The sequence below is a fragment of the Ornithorhynchus anatinus genome, chromosome 13, assembly GCF_004115215.2.
Source record: "Ornithorhynchus anatinus isolate Pmale09 chromosome 13, mOrnAna1.pri.v4, whole genome shotgun sequence".
Classification (NCBI taxonomy): Eukaryota; Metazoa; Chordata; class Mammalia; order Monotremata; family Ornithorhynchidae; genus Ornithorhynchus; species Ornithorhynchus anatinus.
In genome coordinates, this window is record NC_041740.1 from 10,870,437 (window position 1) to 10,889,584 (window position 19,148).

The window sequence follows — 19,148 nt, forward strand, 5'->3', positions numbered from 1 at the left end:
TCACAGAGCAGATAGGTGGCCAAAGTGTAAGTTAGGACAACAGAAGTTCTTGCCCTACTAAAACGGGCACCATAGTTCTCACATCCTTTAAAATCTATCTGAGATGCTTGATCTCCTGCCTTGATTTTTGCTGTAACGGGAAGTTTTGACTAATCGGGAAGAAATCATAGGCGGTTTTGGCAGTTGCCTTTGGATACACTGGTTTCTCTGCTCGCTTTCAAAAGGATCTGAATACTTTCATCTTCATACCTTAGGGGATGTTCTACTAGGTCCTGAAAACGACCCAGAGGTACCTTAAACGCTTTCCAGGGTGGGATGATATTTCTGAGTTCCAACAGCAGTTGGTCAGCGAAGGCACTTGGATCTGTATTTAGTATATGCCCCACCCAACACTTGTGTGCATGTTTATAAATTTTATTTTCTAGATTATTTGTATTAACGTCAGTCTCCTCCTCTAGACTGTAAACTCAGTGTGGGCAGGAAATCTTAGCTACTAACACTGTACTGTAAACTCCCAAGTGTTCCGTACATTGCTCTGCACGTGGTAAGTGCTCAAAACTATTAATGAGCATTTATTTTTGTCTGAGCATTTACTAAATGTTTGGGAGACTACAGTAGAAGTGAAAGATAAGCTTCCAGCCTTCCAGGTGTTAGCTATCTAATGAAGAAGAGTGACGCAAATTTTAAAAAATCTATAAGCACTATGGATGGGTGCCAATATAGAGTGCCCAAAGAGGATGTTGGATGATGTAGATTTAGTGGAAATTTAATTGAGGAAAATCTTCCTGGAAGAGGTAGGGTTTTAAGAGGACTGTGGACACAGAGCTGTGGGGTCTGAAATATCTGAAGGGAGAAGAATGCAGGCAGGTGAACGGAGGTGGTCGTGAACGGGGTTCAGAGAGGAGTGAAGGCAGGTGAAGAAAGAAGTTTATCTGGGGGGAAAAAGCCTTTATCGTGGCATTTGTGTTTACTACGTACTAGGCACTGTATTAAGCGCCGGGATAGGTACGATTGTACGGGGTTGGACACATTCCACGTCCTATGTCGGGCTCCCAGCTTTAATCCCCATTTTCCAGATGAGATAACGGAGGTCCAGAGGGGTTAGCTGACTTGCCCGAGGTTACACGAGAGACAAGTGGCAGATCGAAGATTAGAATCCAGGTTGTTCTGACTTCCAGGCCTGTGTTTTTTCGGCCAGGCCCCACTGCTTCTTGCCACTTGAGACCGGAGGCTGGGTCTGTCGGTTCACTGCAGAGGAGTTGTGTAGAAGCCACAGAAAGTGTTTCGGGAGGGGGAGTAGTTTCAGCGGCACTTTAGGAAAATAATAATCGTTATGGTATTCATCACTGTAAAGGGCTGGGGTAAATAAAAAAAAGTTGAACACAGTCCCTATCCCCCATAGGGCTCAAAGTCTTCATCCCCATTTTACAGATGAGGGGACTGAGGCATGGAGACGTTAAATGATTTGCCCAAGGTGTCACAGCTGACAGGTGGCGGAGCTGGGATTGGAACCCAGGTTCTTCGGACTCCCAGGCTTCCGCGCTGTCCCCTGGGCGTGTGGCAAGGCGATGTATAGGCTAAAGAGACTTGGGACTGGAGCCTGAGGAGATTGAGATGATTCTAGGTGAGTAGTGACAGCAGCGTGGCTCAGTGGAAAGAGCCCGGGCTTGGGAGTCAGAGGTCATGGGTTCGAATCCTGACTCTGCCACTTGTCAGCTGGGTGACTGTGGGCAAGTCACTTCACTTCTCTGTGCCTGTTACCTCATCTGTAAAATGGGGATGAAGACTGTGAGCCTCACGTGGGACAACCTGATTACCCTGTGTCTGCCCCAGCGCTTAGAACAGTGCTCTGCACCTAGTAAGCGCTTAACAAATACCGATATTATTATATGGTATTGTGATGACCACTTTTCAATATAAAAAGGAATCAAATGATCGAAAGCGCATTCAACTTGCTATTGTAAATAAGAATGCATTTCCACATGGGCAAGTGGAGGTGATGGTGGGCGTTTTACCTGATGGAGAAAATCCCAAACATCTGCTCCGTGGTTAATAATTATCTAATATTAGGAGCTGATAGTAGGTTTTAGGAGTGAGAATTATTGGCTTCCTTTTTATGTGACCTAAGCCCAGCATGTCTAGAAGGTTACTGTTGGTAAGAGGTTCTCAATTGCAGCATGTTTGTACAGTCTCAAGTGTGATTTGTGGTTGGCTCTTTCTTCCTTCTCACCTTAGTGAGATCAAATAACCTTAATTTAGATAAACCCGCTGCATCAGGCTTTAAACAAGTGGAGGAAGATCATCATCTATTGTTATTCTATAAGGAGCAGCAGGAAACCTAAACAAAATCCAGGAGATAAGTGGTAAGGGCAGCTTGCACACACCTGTAATAAGAACCACGATTGTTTCCCAATAAACAAAGCTGCATTTTAAGAGATCAAGTCACACACTGGCTAAAACTTGCATGAATTTTTCAATACCCAAGTGGTGGTAGAAAATGATTGATCTAGACATTTACAAGGCGGCTGTAGACTTTTCTTATTTCATGGAGGTCTTTTGTTAAAGCTTAGGAATGGGAAAGTTTATGATCATTTTCTTTGGAGACCGATTTCAGGGTACGGGGACACCCGAGGGTTACATGTGTTTTTATATTAGAGTCCTTAGAAAAGTGTCCTGGGCTATGTTTGTCATTCTACATTACTGGCAAAATGACTACCTGGTGTTTGTTTTTGAGTAAGTCAGGGTGAGAGAAATGGTCATTAGGATTAAAAAAAGAAATCTGGACCATCACGAAATCAAGATTGATCTGGTGACTATTCTATCTCGCCCCCCCCCCCCCCCAAAAATGATTCTTTGCTCGTAATGGGAAAAATGCCAGCATTGAAATCATACTTTTTAAAAATCTCACAAACTGTAGTATCGTTCTATGTGCGAGTCACTTGCAGTTGTTTTTCCGGCAAAGATTGTGTGGACTTCATATCAACTCATTTAAGAATTAGTACTGAGGATGCATGAATTCTCTGGCTAACTGGGTCATTTACAACTAAGACATAGATTTTTCTCTTTAAAAATTTCTCCATTGAATCCGTTTTTGCAATATTTACTTCTTTTAACATTTTCACTTTTAAGATGGATTTATTTTCAATTTCAATCTTGTGCTTCCACACTATCAGTTTAATGCATTTGATTTGATGAATTGTTCAACACCTCCATTTTTGTCAATGAACTTTTGGAATATGGTACTTAGAAGGGCTGGCCTTTTTCAAATATTGGGAGATTTCTCTTCTCCCTAATCACTAAAGAGTAAAGTTTTATGGAGTCATTGGCTCCTAAACTCAGATTTTGCTTATATCTTATGCTAGCTCATTATTCTTGCCATTCCATATTGGGGCTGGCTCAAAACCAGATTATGAATATTGTCATGATTTTGGCATGACAATGGAAAGAGAATGGGCTGGGAGTCAAAGGACCTGGGTTCTAATCCCACCTCTGCCGCTTTGGGGCTGCCTGACCAGTGGAAAGTCATTTCACTTCTCTGTGCCTCAGTTTCCTCATTGGAAAAATTAGAATTAAATGCGCTTCCCCCTCCCTCTTAGACTGTGAATCTTGGGTGGCAGAGGGATTGTCTGATCTGATTTTATTTATGCTACCCCCAGCACTTTGTTCAGTCCTTGGCACATAGGAAGCACTTAACAGATACCAATAATAATATTATTCTATTTATTGCTAGTCTTGTCTGTCCGTCTCCCCCGATTAGACTGTAAGCCCATCAGAGAGCAGGGACAGTCTCTATCTGTTACCGATTTGTACATTCCAAGCGCTTAGTACAGTGCTCTGCACATAGTAAGCGCTCAATAAATACTATTGAATGAATGAACCATTAAGACCCTACTCCTTGATAAACAAGCTTGCCTCATTGCGGTTATATATGCCAACCGGTAATATTGGATGTTCATTTATGCAGTTGTAAAAATGTGATCAATAAGTAGTGTTTGCTCCAACTGTGTGCAGAACACTGTACTAAGTGCTGAGGAGAGTACAACAGAGATAGGAGAGGGCTTCCCACAAGTAACTTATTAGTCTAATGGAGAAGTTACTGAAGAAGCGCTGTGCAAAGTTTTAAACGTAAATAATAAAAAAAAATCAAAATGAAAATTAATTACCCCTTGCATTATATATATTTTTAACTGTCACCTTTCTTTCAAAAAGTTGAATGCTATTTCCATATCTAGAATCATTGTTTACGTCTTTTAAATCCGAAACAATAAGCGATCGTGCAAAGAAAACAACAGTAATGGTTCATCTAGGAAATCTAATCTGGAGGTTTACCGAGATATTGAAAAAACAAAAAAATGTCACTTCATACTGGCAAGCAGTGTAGGCAGTTAGCAACCGAGCAGTGGAAAGTGCACGGGTCTCGGGGTGAGAGGACCTGGATTGTATTCCCGGCTCTGCCGCTTGCCTGCCGTTTGACCTTGGACAAGTCATTCAATAGTATTGAGCGCTTACTATGTGCGGAGCACTGTACTAAGCACCTGGAATGTACAGTTGGGCAACAGATAGAGACGATCCCCGCCCATTAACGGGTTTAGAGTCTAAAAGGGGGAGACAGACGGACAGAGAACAAGACAATTTAATCACGATCAGTAGAATCAAGGGGATGTACACCTCATTAACAAAATAAATAGGGTAATACAAATATATACAAATGAGCAGCCGAGCACAGTGCTGAGGGGAGGGGAAGGGAGAGGAGGAGGAGCAGAGGAAAAGGATGGGAAAGGGGGCTTAGCTGAGGGGAGGTGAAGGGGGGGCAGAGAGGCAGCAGAGGGAAAAGGGGAAGATCAGTCTGGGAAGGCCTCTTGGAGGAGGTGAGCTCTCAGTAGGGCTTTGAAGAGGGGAAGAGAGTTAGTTTGGCAGAGGTGAGGAGGGAGGGCATTCCAGGACTGCGGGAGGACGTGGTCCGGGGTCGACGGCGGGATAGACGAGAACGGGGGACGGTGAGGTGAGCGGCAGAGAAGCGGAGCGTGCGGGGTAACTTAAAGTCGCTTAACTTCTCCGTGCCTCAGTTACCTCGCCTTAAAATGGGGATTAAGACTAGGATCCCCATATGGGATATGGATTCTGTACGACCTGATTATCTTGTACCTTCCCCAGCGTGTAGTATAGTGCCTGGCACACTACAAGCACTTATCAAATACCCTCCCCCTGCCAAAAAACCAACCAACCAACCAAAAATCTTCTGGTCATTGCCAGTGCTTACATGTTGAAAGAGACAAGATACCTAGATATGGGAAGCAACATGGCCTGGGAGTCAGGAGTTCATGGGTTCTGATCCCAGCTGTGACCTTGGGCAAATCACTTCATTTCTCCGTGCCTCAGTTACATCATCTGGAAAATGGGGATTAAGACCGTGACCCCGATGTGGGACAGGGACCGCGTCCAACCCAATTTGCTTGCATCCCCTCCCCCACCCCCAGCGCTTAGTACAGTTCCCGGCATATAGTAAGTGCTTAAATACCACAATTATTATATCTGGGAAGTTGGCTGATGGGAATGAAACTATCCCAGGCTTATGGTAAACCTTATTCTATTTGATTCTGACACTTCTGAGGAAAGATTTTTGGCCTCTGATGCTTCATTATTTCCTGTACTGAATCGAGTGAGAACCACTTACTGGACACTGGGTTCCAAAAAATGACCACATTCAATTACTGTTCTTATCCAAATCTTCATGCACTGCTCAGCCATTTAGATGTGCAAGTTGGATAGGAGCGTACGTATCATGGGGAGAAATAATCAGCACTCATATCATCTCTTCTAATTAAGTCCTAATTACCCTCCACAGTTTCAACTTCTATTTTTAGTTCACGGAATGCCTCCTCTTCAATTTGAGGGGCTTAAAGTATGTACTAATGTGATGCTATCAATATTTCAACAGGTTTTGTCTCAGATAACTAGATTTTTAGGCACTTGTGCTTTGTGTGGGCACAACAGGTGTACTTAACTACACTATGTTCCTGCAGTCTCTCTCTCTCTATGTATATATGTATAAATGTACACACATACATGAAATAAATATGTATTATATGGATGAAGTATGTTTATGAAGATATATCTATATACACTTCATTTTACAAGATGTTATCCAGGTGTGCAGATACAACTGAAAACACCGATGTGAGATCAATATGCGATGACTTAAGGATAGATTGTCGTTCCATAAGTGGATTTATCTGGTTTGAGAGAGGTGAAGGGGAGAGGTGTGATTTCACTATTAGGACTCATATGGATGAGCTTTTTTGGTGAGGGGAGAGAAGCGTCGCCTCAGAAACCAGATCCACCACTAGCAATGCCCAGGCCCACGAGTCATCGATTCAAGAATGTGCAGGTCCAAAATCTATCCGTAGGCCAGTTCTTAAGAATCAGGAGAAGTAAAAATGAGTAACGTTTTGGGGAAGAATGGTTTGGGAACGCCACGAACAAGAGGATTCCGGTCACCCCCCCGAGCCAGGTTTGCTGAGTCACTGGGCTGTCTGAGCACGTTGCCCGATCTGGATCCGGTAGCACGAGGAGAAAGAAAATTGAACGTTGCCTTGGGGTTGCTGCGTTCCTGAGATGGACAGCATTTTAAGGATCCGGTGTGAGACGTCGTTTTGCAGTTTCGAGCAGAGGTCATACGTATCGTTCCCTCCAAGGGCTTCCGCGGAGCCCTAGACGGTGATAATTTTTGCACATATGTCACCTAGCTATCAGGACAGAATTTCAAAAGGCATTCGACCGAAGAAAGAGGAAGGAAGTTTTGAATCGATCTGTGGTATTTGGTTGCTTACTGTGTGCAGAGCACTGTATTTAACATTTGGGAGAGTAGAATATAACAGATTTGATGGACACGTTCCCTGCGTACAAGAGCGTCCTCAGAGTTACTCTTAGAGATAGAAGAGAAGCGCAGACTTCTTAGCCTTATTGGATATTGCACATCCTTGCTGGGTTCAAATCCTCATTCTTGTGGTATTTAGTTGCTTACTGTGTGCTGAGCACTGTTCTGAGTGTTGGAAATGAATGCAAATGAATCAGGTTGGACACAGTCCCTGTCCCACGTGGGCCTCACGGTCTAAAGAGGAAGGAGGACAAGTATTGAATCCCCAATTGATGGTTGAGGAAACTGAGGCACAGAGAGGTTGTGACTTGACCAAGGTCAAACAGCAGCCAAGCGGTGAAGCTTGGGTGAGAGCCCAGGACCTCTGAGTCTCAGGTCTGTGTTCTTCCCCCTAAGTCTCCCCGTCTTGGCTGCCTGCCTCTGCTGGGGGCCGAGGTGGTGTGAAGGGGAGGGAGGGTGAGGGCGTGTACGTTTAGTCAAGATGTGTACTGACAGAATGAAATAGAGAACCGAAAGAATCATCCCAGCTCAAATCCCACTTTACCTGAAATAGAAAACTAAGTATTATTATTGATGCTCGGCCAATCACATACCATCAATTGATCGTCGTAATCGTGGCCTCTGTTAAGTGACGTTCCGTGAGCCCGTTGTTGGATAGGGATTGCCTCTCTGTGTTGCCGAATTGTACCTTCCAAGGGCTTAGTACAGTGCTCTGCACGTAGTCAGCGCTCAATAAATACGAATGAATGAAACAAGGCTATCAGATGGGAAACAGTCCCAGTCCCGCGTGAGTTCTCAATCTTGTCACCACATTTACCACTGAGGTTAAGTGACTTGGCCAAGGTCACCCAGCCGGCCAGTGGCAGAAATGAGACTAGAAGCTGGATTTCCTGCCTCCCAGTCCCGTTCTCTTCCCACAAGACAGTTGTGTTTGAGATCTTCATAACTTGGAGTCCCTGGGTAATTCCTCAATCCTCTATTTCAGGGTGCTGGCAAAGACCAGGTTTACCAGGGTCAGAGGATTTTTACATATTAGAGCTGCAGTTAGGGCTATGGAGGTGCTTGCAGTCTAGGCATCCAGTAAGAGCAACCACATTGATTTTGTTTTATTTTTGAGGACTTACTCTGGGGTAATTTGCCTTTCAGTCTCTCAGCCAATCAACACGGCATTGTTTCCACAGTCCCAACTTCGAATGAGCTTCACTCATGTAGCTAATACCTCCCCGGAGTCGAGAAGATCACAGCTCGTGGTGATTTTTCCGTTGAAGGAATATTCAAGTACGTGACTTTGCTCGCTTAGCTGAATTCAGTTTCTTTCCGGAGCAACCACCCCGGGGTGCTGGCCGTGGGATGGGGGGAGAGGGGCGACTTGCAGGAAAGGGGACGGATGGCAGGAGTTTCTGACGAAAGTAACCCAGATTTTCAACCTGCTATATACTGTGCCATGAGCTTTGGAAAGAGCTAACTAAGGGGCGATGGGCATGAGTGAGGAGAGGAATCACTTGTAATTGTCAGGGATGGGGTTAGACAAACGGTAAACATTGTTAATGTATTAAATGAACTGTGCAATCCAAGGATGGACTCACCGAATGGAAGCAAATGGAATTCAGTAGCTCACACCAACAGCCAATACCCCTGGATATTGAGGACACTCTCCTGACTGAGGCTCGTCACTGTGGGACCAGATGCAGTCAACCGTGTTGGGGATTTTTAAGAAAAAAAACAAAGGCAACCTTGTGGAGAATCTGGGTGAAGAAAAGTTATTAAACACTTGTCATACTGGGCAGATTTTTTTAAAAAAAAATTTTGGTTCGTTTCATGGACGGTTAAATTCCTAAAACAATTCTTGATGTGCTCATCACAAGCCTGTTTTGCTTAAAACGGAGAATGGTTGATAAATTCTCCAGCCCCCGATGAAATAATCAAAATATAATTTTTTGCTTTGTGATTGCTGTGTGGCTTTAAGCAACTCACTTAGCTGTTCTGTTTCTTTTAAATGACCATTATTCTTCCCCTTCCCTCACTTAAACCACCCAAATGACTGCTTCGGTAATCTTATTAGACTCATAATGAGTAGGCGTGTGCTGGACTATGGGTTTGAAGATGATGCTATCGCCGGGAGATTTTTTAGCTGTAAGCAGGCTATGCGAGTGTGCTCGAAGAGATCCTTCCTCTCTTTATTTCTCATCCCTTGCACAGCACAAGAGAGCTGTGGAGTGGACACTGAGAGTGACCGAGGGGAAGCAGCTTGGCCTACTGGAAAGGCACGGGAGTAGGGAGTCGTAGGACCTGGATTCAAATTCCAGCTCCGCAGGTCACTTGACTTCTCAGTGCCTTCATCAGCAAAATGGGGATTAAATCCTCCTTCCTCCAATGTAAAGTGGGAGCTCCGTGTGGGACAGGGAGTGTCCAACCCGATTAACTTGTCGACCCCAGGGCTTAGTTGAGAGTCTGGCACATCGTAAGTACTTAAATAGAGCTAAGAACTAGGAGTAAAAAGACCTGTTTGTTTGTTTGTTTCCTGGCTCAGACGCTGACCTGCTGGCTGGGTGATGTTGGGTGAGTCTCTTAACTTCTCTGTGCCTCAGTTTCCCCAGCTGTAAAGCAGAGATGAAATATCTGTTCTCATTCCTTCTTAGCCTAGGAGCCTTAATGTTGCTGATTTGATTATATTGGATCTTCTCCAGTGCTTATCCTAGTGGTCTGCACGTGGTAAGCATCTAAGAAATATTATTGTTATTTGGTGGATATTGTTCCATTGTATCCGCCCCCTCCACCGTGAAACCAGATGTTCTTGGCTTCTATAAGACCTGCTCATATCAGGCACGGTTAAGTCCTGCCTATCTGTAGGCATGGGCTGTAGTTTCTGTTAGTCACAGAAGACAAAGATGATTAACTGCCATCATTTGTTACCCGGGAACTCAATGTAACAATTTCTATTCATCCATCAGGAAATGTACAAGCACAAGCAAGTAACATGCTGGTTTGGCATATTTATTTGTAAGAGAACATGTGTGTGTTATGGAAATTAGTTGCAGCTGCTGGCAAATTGACAGCGATCTTCAGCAAAATCATTTGTGCATCCCTTTGACCCTGGAAATACAATGTGCAGTATTTAGCTAACAAAATGTCCATTTTCCCTGTTAAAGAAGCTCTCTTTTGATGATGTTGGCAGTTATGTCAAATTCATACTGAAGCTCCAGGTAACCTCTATAATTAATTAGTATTTCTCCCAGTATCCTTTCAGCCTCCAGTCCATCCTAATCGCATCTTTTACGTCCTCATTCGTCTCCCTTTCAGTGAGCTGCAGAACTATTCCATCAACTCAACCGTTGCCAAACCCCTCTTAGCCCTCATGAATGTAGCTCCACTTTGTCTTTTGACCGCTACGGTTGTAAATATTCTTATGTTTGTTTCCAGATTTAGAGTGTAAGCTCCTCGTAGGCAGGGGCCACAACACTTCACTATTCTGTACTCCTCAAGTACCAAAGACCGTGCATCCCACCAGTCGGATGCTCAGGAAATGCTCTTACGGAGATTTCGCCCGTTCTTTTTTTAATGACATTCAAGTACTTATTGTGTGCCATGCAGTATACTGAGCGCTCGGGTAGTTATAAGCTAATCAGGTTGGACATGGTCCATGTCCCACTTGGGGCTCACGAGTCTTATCCCCATTTTACGGGTGAGGTCAATGAGGCCCAGTGTAGTTAAGTCGCTTGGTCAGGGTCACACAGCAGACAAATGGTGGAGCTGGAATCCAGGTCCTTCTGACTCCCAGGCCTGTGCTCTAACCACTATGCCGTGCTGATGCTTCAGAATTAAGCATTCGAGTGGAGCTATTTGGGCTACTGCCAGCTAAATAAGGTCTCTTTGTGTGAGTACTGTGTTCGCCGGGGAGAGTCACAGCTCAAATATAGAGAGAATATATGGGTCTTCCTCCTGGTGACCCAAATTCCTGAGGGAGTTTTCCAATGGATGGATCCATTCTTGATCCCAAGTTCGACCCCTAGTGTCTCCCAGAAGCTGACATGGGATCTCCCCATCCAAGGCACCACTGCTGGTTAGGGTCTCAGCCCTAGATATCGTCTTGCCTCCAAGTCTGTCCCAGAGGCCCTCGGATCTTTGAAAGTATCTCTGAGAGACCAATATCATTTCATGGTTTTCTTCAGCAGAGAATAGGGAGCTCCCAGCAGAGCGTGTGGAGAGATCAGAGGCTGTCGGAATGCCCGGAGAGAGGCTGTCCATCCTGGGTGAGTCCTTTGCCCAAAATAATGGTTCAGTTTTGAAAAAAGTGACCAGTTATCTCGCTGCGGATGATCAGACTTTTAAACGGAGGAGGGGCTGTGTGATCCAAGAGATCTTCTAGACAAGAGATAGCGGCACCACGTATTAAGATATTTTGTCTCGAATGCTAAATTTCACATATGAAATAATCAGAGAAAAGCAGCCAGATAAGAGTGACCTCTGTGACTTTTTTTTTTAAAAGGTGTTACCTCGGAGAACACCCGATGAGTTACTGCATATCGAAATTATTTCTGATTCGACGTGCACGTTTGTCACAAGATCACGGTCTGAAAGTCAGGCGTTGAGCCCTGGTAAAGTCGAGAAAAGGAGAGAATGTAAGGCCTGATGCTTCCTTCTCGAGTGGACGCAGAGTTCGTGCTGATCTGTGTTGGGGCGAGTAATGGGAGAGCGATCTCTCAAGTGACATGGATCCATTTAAGGCTCTGGCACCGGGTCCTACCGATTGCACAGATAGGAGCAGAAACCTTTCAATTCTTCCTTAGATCTGGAGAAAGAGCTGGGACCTCTGTGGTGTAAGCAGAATTCGGTCCAGGGGGAGGATACGCATCAGTAAGTGGGCTGCTTTATTATGCCCTAGCGGAGGTTTCGAACTGGCATCTGCAGATAGCCGCGAGCAGAGACTATCGCATTAGTGCTGCCCTGTACTAAATAGGAGGCAAGAATAACTGTGAGGTAATCTGCATCTCCCAGACCCAGGTCTGTGTAAAACTGGCTTATGGTATTTATGGCCTTCCCAGGAACAGATCCGGCCCAAATTCTTGTGGGAAAGCATGTTGCCATTTCTGCAGAACTCCCAGCTTCATTCCGCGGGCTCAAGTGCTTCAGATAATCTAGAATTTATCTAAACAATAGAGCTACAGAACATTCTGTCTGATGATGAGATACCATAAATATGTCAAAGTGCGTAAGGTGCTGGAGAACCAAATTCTTGGACTTTCTTTTAATGATTATGTAGATGGTAAACCTTGTTCTTCACCCCCGCATTTTGTCAGCTTTGTTTTTTGGGGACGACGCGTTCATGTGTTACATCACTACATCTTGCCAGCACTCAATATAAGGAACCCAAAGTATCCCACTTAAAAATGAAGTCTTTCTTGTTTTGCTCCGATCTAATCATCTTTGTTCATTGAACAGAACGGTGTTGACCACAAAAGGCTCGCCGTCAACTTGGAGAGCATGAATTCAAGTTGGAAGCATCTAAGACGGTTGAGTCCTTTTTCCCCGCCAGTATTGGCTTCCAGAATGTTCTCACCTCACCTGTAGGAGCGATGTGAAATGCTGGTTTCCACAATTGGCCACGCTTTACTTTTAGGTGCCTGATGTGATTTCAAGAGTCATTAATTTTATAAAGCGGAATGTTCCTGTTAAGGAACTACGGTGAAGACGCTTGGGGTGCAGTCGTAGCTGTGGGACTGGTAATCTGCAGTGTTAAATACTGAAGATAAGAGAGTAGGAAACTGATTGAGACTCCAGTTCCCTAAATTATTATTTTTTTTCAAAAGCAGGCTACGATTTGTGCTGATTCGCGGTTCTGCAATAATAAAAAGACACATTTTTATAAGTCATTTGCAAGTCTCCACATGAAAGATTTAGGAGAGACCTAGATATATTCTCCCAAGGCTAAATTATGTCCTTGACATTTCATTTCATCTTTCATTTTCTGGTTCCTATTAGATAAAATATCCACATTTTAATGTAATCTTACATGTAATACATTTTTTTTCCGGCAAACTCTTTCGACATAAATAGAAGTGTGTCTCCTTTTCATCCCTTTTATCTGTTTAGAGAAAGGTAATGATTCAAAATTAAAATCAGGCTACCTCTCTGCAGAAATTTTTGGAAATCGGAAAGTTGAACTTATCTTTTCTTCTCTATATATTGGAAGCGGCAAAATTTATTTGCAGAGAAGATTAGCGATTTTGAGCTTGTCCCCTGGCTTATTTCTTGGTACGGACTCTGATTCGCTGTGACGGATTTGCCGTGATGCCGGATAGAATGCTTTAAATTTGCTACTGCTCATTTCGTTCAGTAAATTGGGTAGCCCTGATTGAATTTTGACACATAATTGTTCTTGCGGTTTTAAATGATCAATTTCTTAAGTGGGTCACCCCGTGCTTGCCGACGGGGATTGATATATATGGGAAGCTCAAGGAAAGAAATATCTGAGGGCTGCAGCGGAAAGGCCCTTTCGAAACCCAAGCCCTTATCTGTGCTGGTTCTTGTAAGTGGTTCAAATCACTTTAGAATTCAAGTCACGACAGAGAGAGAGATTCCACTGATAGTGGCACTGTGAGACGGGCCAGAACTCTCTGTGAATTGCCCCTAAGGTGTCCACTGAATGGTGTGGCGTGACTTATTGCCATTACTAGGATGGTGGTTTTTCTGCCTTTTTTTTTTTTAAAAAAAAAGAAAAAACACTATTATACAGACTGTGTTTATTTTGAAAATTTATCCTTCGTAGTCAACATAATTTGGGTGGTTGGATATTTGAAACACATAATTTGCCCTTAACCAAGAATTATAACTGTACCATTAGTGTTGACCGAGTTCCACCACAGCAGGCCGTGACGGGAGGGGAGTGGGGCCCATTAAAGTTTAAATTGTGAGTCTACCACCCTTGAGGGACGGGGACCGGGTCTAACTCCCACCTGCATAGTGAAGTGCTCAGCATGCACCGATCACTCAGTATTGCGACTACTACTTAAAGGTCGTAAGTTTCTCTCTGTGGAACTGTTCTTCTTAAGAAGAAATGGTGTTTGGGACGCCGAAATGCTTTCCGAGCTTGTGGATGTTGCTGCCAGGGGGATCACGACTAGCAAAGGGGAACTTCTGGGGAGCAGAGACTATCAGTAGTCAAAAAAGTTGGCATAACAAGTCTCAGTGAGTTAATGTAAGCGGAAAAAATTAAGGATATCAAGAGTCACGTGCCTGGAGTTAGAATGGATGCCGAAGAAAGATGACTGTCACATTATCTCTCCAAGGGTCCTTGGTTTTCATTGACAGAGACAGGATTTTGGGCAAAATGAATCATTAGCCTGACCCAATCATGCCATTTCATAGGCAGATATAAAAATGCTAATCGGTTCCAGCGTCACAACGCTTAGGAATTTCTTCCGTTGCCCGCCCCACATTGAAAAACTTTAGTCTTTTTTTGTCTAGCAAAATAGCACATACAACCGAATGGACTCCGGGACGTAGGCACAGTTGGTCTGCGTCCTCTGAGCCGGAATAATGAATTCCTAATCACAGACTTTAGAAGCAAATGTGGGAGAAGAGTAGCTCTTGCTAGCTGGGGAGAGCGGCGAACGAAGCTTTTCTCTCCAGAAGGGGAAAAGTCATGTACAAAAGCAGCAAAGAAAACCATTTTAAATTAAATAGGCTGAAAGCGTCTCTCTATGATTTTTTAACTGGATTTAATGGCTCTCTAATGTTCCGATTGACTTCATTTTGTTCCTTTTGACTGACTTGGGGGTCATGACTTCAAGGAAAATTGCAGCTCTAAGATAATAGTTATTAATAACATTAACAGATGTAACAGAAGTAGAATTAGTCCCAGTTGAAGGCAAAAGGGAATTATGTGTCTATTTAGGAGCTGTAAATTGGGATCTAATTGCAATTGCGATCTAAATGTTGGAATCGCTTGGTTTGATCCGTGGAGAGGCAGAAACTCAGTCTTGGTGATGTCAGACATCAGTCTTTCCTGACAGCGATTAAGGGAGAAACAAGGACAGGTGGGATTAATGGCTGTAAGCAGACCGCAGGATTGGCAGTTCTCTGAAATTTCTCCCATTGCCCTTTATAAAAAAAAAAAAAAAATGTACTTCAACCTGTAGATAAGTCCCTTCTTAAAATGACTCTTGAAAATTGTACTCAGTTATAGAGATATTAGGGCTTAGCTGATAACAGTTGGTTGGTGATATTTCTAGAAGTGCTTCAGGAAATGATGTGTATTTTAAGGGAATCATAGCCTCCATGTGGGCTTTTAAACATCTGCTCCGTATAGGACCTACAAGTTGGAAACTATATTTTGCTCATCTCAATGGAGTCCAGATGGTGACATCCATGTACCATGTAATGTAATTATAGAAAATAAGTTTCAGTTATTCATCATGATTCAGAAGTACGGGAATGTATCATTTTCCCCCCGTGTACATGTAATAGATAAAATCTTGAGAAATTTATAAAACCTGGGAATGCGTGGAATCGCTAATCCCGGCAACCATAAATAGAGGCAAGTGAGGAGTTTTTTAGTGGCTCGATCTTGACCTGAGCGGTTTTCCTAAATGGCGGTGGCAAGATCATGGGCATAAATGGCTACCTAATGAGAATAAACAACGGTCGGTGGCAGTTCCCATCAAGCCGAGAAAAACGGTGGTCTCATAACTTCAGTTCGAAGAATACCTTGAAAATCAAGAGGACGGTATATCTGAATGCCAGACAGATACAGTAGTTCCACTGAGGAGAGCATTATCGAAGTTTAGGGAACAAATTGTTATCTATTTCTTGGGTTTTCATTTATCGGTGAAAATGACAGCGGTGTTCAGATGACCATTTCCAACTGTGTCCTTTTTACCAAGGATGTTCCGTGACTGAAAATCTGTTTTAGGAGAAACCGATGTAACTGATGAAATAACGACTTCTAGTTGGCATAAAGAGATCTCTAGGGATTACTTTGGTGACTTCCCCCTGCCTTTAGCCGGGAGTGCCCAGAAACCAACCAGAAAGATGTGAGGCTGTCCTACTCTCGAAAACCTCAAGGGAAGGAAATTTGCGAACAGACGGTGGGTTTGGAAAGTAGGTTAGGGGAAAAGAAAGGTCAAAGATCAGAAGTAACCCCCTAGATTTTTGCCTCTGAATTCAAAGCTTAGCCTCTAGCACTGGTGAAAGTGAATTCCCTGGCTCTTATTTAAGCTTGCACGCAACTGCCATCACTTGGGGTTTAACTGAGGTATGCTGGAATAAGAATAACGAAGGGATTAGAGAATGGGACAAGCATCACTGGTTGAAGCAGAGCTACCTGATGTGTCTGATGTAGAGAAGCAGCGCGGCTCAGTGGAAAGATCATGGGCTTGGGAGTCAGAGGTCGTGGGTTCTAATCCCGGACTCCGCCACTTGTCCGCTGTGTGACCTGGAGCCAGTGACTTAACTTCTCTATGCCTCAGTTACCTCACCTGAAAAATGGGGATGGAGACTGTGAGCCTCATGTGGGACAACCTGATTACCCTGCATCTGCCCCAGCACTTAGAACAGTGCTCTGTACATAGTAAGCGCTTAAATACCAACATTAAAAATGAGGATTAAAAAAAATGTGAGCCCCACAGGGGACAACCTGATTACCCTGTATCTACCCCAGTGCTTAGAACAGTGCTCTGCACATAGTAAGTGCTTAACAAATACCATAATTATTATTATTATTATTATTACAGGGGCAGCCCTCATTTACAGAATTTACACTGATAGCTCCAAATTCAGGCTGTCTCAATGCAAGTGTCTCTCAATGCAACTTCCTTTAGCAATCCTAAAATTTGCCTTAAATACAGCTGCATGCAGTCACGCTTATTGATTTTTATTTTATTTTTAGCACCAAAATTTGGGAGGTTTTGGCTGTATTCGCACATCCGTGTAATGGGACAGGCATAGTAATAATGATTATGGTACTTGTTGCACGCTATGTGCCAAGCACTGTTCTAAATGCTGGGTTAGATGCAAGGTTATCAGATTGTCCCACAGTCTTAATCCCCGCTTTACTGATGAGGTAACTGAGATGCGGAGAAGTGAAGTGGCTTGCCCAAGGTCACAGGGCAGACAAGTGGCAGAGCAGGGATTAGAACCACCGTCCTCTGACTCCCACGCCCATGCTCTTTCCATCAAGCCGCGCTGTTTCTGCTAAATACTATGAAACATATCCCAGCACGGTTATCCAGTTCGAGGAATTATCCACTGGTGGTTAGGCCAACCTTCAGCTGATGGCACTGCATCTTTGAGCAGGTCTTTCAGGGACGATCAGTTGCACAAATTGTCCGTGAAAATATAGTTGTGCCCCTCTTTCGGCCCTCACCATTGATGAGACACCAGTGGTTAAGAGGGGAAAGATACACCCCGGGCGGCCTAATGGTAAGAGCCCGGACCTGGGAGTCGGAGGAACTGGATTCTAATCCCAACTCTATCACTCTTGGACACTGGGCAAGTCACTGAAGTGCTCTGTGGCCCAATTCCCTCATTTGTAAAATGGGGCTCCAAGACCCTTTCTCCTTCCTTTTGAGGCCGTGAGCCCCCAAAACAGGAACTGTGTCTGACCTGATTATCTCATTTCTACCTTAGTGTTTTAATACAATGCTCAGAACGGGGCCAGAAAGCATAAGGGTAAATGCAGGCCAAGACGGATACTTTTAGGGAGTTGCTTATCTCCAAATGGTTTACCTCCGGGCAGGTTTGGAAGATCTGATCCTAGCAATCGTTGGCCTGCAACCCAGCTTCCCCACTCCCATGCAGAGCTGATAAAGACCACTGTAAGACAGGAGGCCTCTCATCCCGTCCCCCGGAGTCGTCCTTCATCGGGTGGTCCAGTCTTGCCCACTGCCGTATTAGAGATTCCGCTTGAAACCAGAACCTACGGTTGGAACAGTGAGTTCCGGTCGCGTTCCTCTCTCGATGTGGTCGTGTGACGGAACCCAGTGGCGTGCACGGCAGGAATACACCATTCCGGTTGTAACTGTGGCCCGGACGGCGACGTGGTTTCTGTTTCGTGCTGAGACTGGCCCGGTGCACGTTTCCCCAGCTTTCTGGAAAAAAATGCGAGTGTGTTGGGTTGAAAAATACTGTCATGAAAAATGTACTACTGAGAGAACACGTTTCCGTCCTTCAAGGGAAAATACGTCCTCGTTATAGATACGATCCCGGAGTAAAGCTAAGCAAACTCGGGTATTTTCAAAGAAATGTATCTTTCAAAGCTATATTGAATTCCTCTCCAAAATGTTCGTTGCTGAAGTTGCCTTTTGGTAGATATCTGAAGGGTAGAATCTAATGTTGGTACAGGAGGAGATTCACACGCATTCATGAAAATCCAAATAGACCTCTCGATGGTACCACAGACCGCCCGAACAGTGGGATGGTCAGGTTGGTTGTTGTAGTGTTTCACTGAAGGCTTCGGGAAAGTAGCGAACTCTGAATTGTTTTGAAAGGTCGGGAAGAATGTGCCTGGAATTCATGGATTAGGTATTTTCCACATTTTTTTGAATTAGATGTTTATAGACTGAGTGTGGTTCCAGTGGCCTGGTTTCAGAAGGCAAGGGCATCTCCGAGGAACCCTTTTTCTGTAAATTTCCATTTCTAGCTCTGCGCTGCAAAGGGCTTTTCTCCGAATCAGCTTGCATTTTTAATCCACCCTTAGACTGATGCACAAAGGGAACAGCAGCGAGAAGCAGCGTGGCTCAGTGGAAAGAGCACGGGCTTTGGGGTCAGAGGTCATGAGTTCGAATCCCAGCTCTGCCACTTGCCAGCTGTGTGACTGTGGGCAAGTCACTTAGCTTCTCTGTGCCTCAGCTACCTCATCTGTAAAATGGGGATTAAGACTGTGAGCCCCACGTGGGACATCCTGATTCCCCTGTGTCTACCCCAGCGCTTAGAACAGTGCTCAGCACACAGTAAGCGCTTAACAAATACCAACATTATTATTATTATTAACAGCAGCACGAGAGTAATGAATTCATTTAACATGGTTCAATCAAGCTCACAAGAGACAGACTCTATCCCATATGCCTGAACATGTGGTTTTACTTAAGTATTAATGATAATTGATGGTATTTGTTAAGCACTACGTGCCAAGCGCTGTTCTAAGCGCTAAGGTAGATACAAGGAAATCAGCTTGTCCCCCCTGAGGCTCGCAGACTTAATCCCCATTTTACAGATGAGGTAACTGAGGCACAGAGAGGTGAAGCGACTTGCCCTAAGTCGCACAGACAAGCGG

The 19,148-nt window shown here is 44.2% G+C and overlaps 1 long non-coding RNA gene across 2 annotated transcripts in view; it reads left to right on the forward strand.

The window, feature by feature from the left end:
• The window catches only part of LOC103170329, a 497,551-nt gene that overhangs the window by 10,866 nt on the left and 467,537 nt on the right, over positions 1–19,148 (forward strand). The window contains exon 5 of one of the 2 annotated variants that reach the window (XR_005660707.1): positions 11,047–11,127. The exons of the other annotated variant lie outside the window; for it this stretch is intronic. This is a non-coding gene — a long non-coding RNA (uncharacterized LOC103170329). The remainder of the gene's footprint in view (positions 1–11,046; positions 11,128–19,148) is intronic. 2 annotated transcript variants of the gene reach the window in all.